The sequence below is a fragment of the Impatiens glandulifera genome, chromosome 3 (genome assembly GCF_907164915.1).
Source record: "Impatiens glandulifera chromosome 3, dImpGla2.1, whole genome shotgun sequence".
Classification (NCBI taxonomy): domain Eukaryota; kingdom Viridiplantae; phylum Streptophyta; class Magnoliopsida; order Ericales; family Balsaminaceae; genus Impatiens; species Impatiens glandulifera.
Window position 1 is genome coordinate 30,479,960 of NC_061864.1, and position 2,178 is coordinate 30,482,137.

The following is a 2,178-nucleotide window of genomic DNA, read 5'->3' on the forward strand; positions in this document are numbered from 1 at the left end:
TACAATACACTATTAGGTAATACAAGGATAAATAACAGCATGTTTATAGATGGTCTCCAGTTTTTAATAAAATTTATATTATTAAAAAGTAAGGCCTGATATATCAGTTCCAAAATTCATTACAGCTTTGGAGGAGGTTGGCTGTCATTCTATAAAGATTTACAAGGCTTTCACACATGTGCATATATGGAGGTTGAAACATTGAAACAAAAGAAAATAGAGATATCATTATTAAAAAACATGAAGATATTAACCTCACAAGGATGTCTTCAGGATAAGATCTCGTCTCTATCATCACCATCAAATATCTCATTTGGACATTGGATTTTATGATAGAGTGTTGTGATGGCCGCAGAGGCAGTGATATGTGGAACAACTAAAGAGGATATGAGAGCTACCTAATTTGCTGAAAGTATATATTCAACATAAGAGGAACTAATAACAAACTATCCAACAAGAGAACATGGAAGCAATATTAGGGTAATACAAATTTGAAACCTTCAAATAATCCTTTCACTGAAAAACAGCTTGAAATGACACAATCGAGTAACATGTCATTTGAAAGCTTGAATTTTTATGATTTTTTAACCTTAATTGGGTATTACAATATAAAGGTGAGTAATTTATTCGTTGAATCAAATCAATAAAACTTCAGAAACTGGATGATTGATTTGAAATCGTCTTGTTCTAATTAAATCATCTGATACTGATTTTAAATATAGTGCATGTGAATGTTTTAATTTAAATTTAAATAAGTAAAAATGTCCATGATGTCTGATATACGAATTCTGTTGAAGATTTATGAAGAGAAAAGAGTAGTAACCTATTCCATCAATGTACCCCTATTGTCTGAAGGTGAAGCACTTCGTCTTCTCTTCAGAGTTGGTGTCTCCATCTCAGTATCTCCATTCTGTTCACCCTTAATGCTCAAGCTCATTGTCTTGGACTTTTGTTTCAGTTTTCTCTTAAAAATGAGACTCGTTTGAATTTAGTCTTGTTAGTAATGCTTTGAATAAGGTTGAAATCATCTGCAGACCTGTTCACCCCATAGTTCCCATTCTTGTAGCATTTTGAACAGATTATCATGTCCTCTTCCTGAAGTACAAAAAATCTCCAATTACAGTCAATACTTGATGAAGAAAATCTCCTGCTATGGAACAATCTGTTCAGAATATATCCAAATATTTTTGTTCTACTTGAGATTATCAGCATCTTACTCTTACCTTCATTTGACCAATTCAACTGCTCCAAATCATGTTACCAGGCAACATCATCAGCAGGCGGTGCTAGAGCAGAAGCAGGAGTTGGAGGAACAATGCTCTCTGCAGTATATGATGTCTCACTAAAAACATTTGAAAAAAGAAGAGAAAAAAACATTAAACTATGTTTCAATCAAAAATAATAGATTAAGAAATCAAAAAGAAGGATGATATTGATACGCACCTGAATTTAAAGGAATATAGTAAAGAGATCCAACAGTAACATGATCAGAATTAACAATTCCATTAAAAGATTCAATACTAGCTATACTAACCCCAAATCTACTCGCTAAAGATTCAATACTATCACTCTCTCCCATCACGTAACTCATCAGGTAGTTCCACAGCTCACTCAAACATCCACAAAACAGCTTTAACGAAACGATTGATCCAGCTCTAGCCGCCCAAGTATAATTAGGAAGAAAAGGTAAACCCTCGTATGCATCGATCATAATATTGTGAAGAGATCCTCTGTTTTTCCTAACTGTAAACGTCGTATTCGTCAAATAATTATTTAATAACGGTGAACAGGAACAGTTCTTACGGATGAAAGACGTAATCTCGACCGTTTCCTTCGACTGTGATATCGTGTGGAAGCACGTCGAACATGGATTGGAGCAGTTGAAGTGTCTCGTTTACGTTTGGCTTGAAGGCGAGGAAGGATGAGTATACTCAAGATGAATCAGAATACAGATCTAGCTGGTGTGAAGAATGTCAGAGAATCAAAGTGGAAGAAATTGATGAGATGAATATTTAACCTACAAACAAAGAGAGAATGGAGAGGGGAAATTTGATGAAATAACCCTCCTAAGAGGGTTATTACCATATATAGCATGCCTTTACTAATTTTTTCATTTTTAACCTTTTGCCAAGGCAAAATGTCACTTTTGCCCTTTATTTAAAAAAAAAAATTTGATTT

At 33.9% G+C, this 2,178-nt stretch overlaps 1 long non-coding RNA gene across 1 annotated transcript; it reads right to left on the reverse strand.

The window, feature by feature from the left end:
* Positions 1 to 319: 319 nt before the first annotated feature.
* Positions 320 to 1,960, reverse strand: LOC124932899. Its single transcript, XR_007098791.1, has 3 exons — positions 1,444 to 1,960; positions 1,224 to 1,342; positions 320 to 1,095 (listed from the first exon to the last, which is right to left on the reverse strand). It is a non-coding gene; the product is annotated as an uncharacterized LOC124932899 (long non-coding RNA).
* Between the last annotated feature and the right edge of the window lie 218 nt (positions 1,961 to 2,178).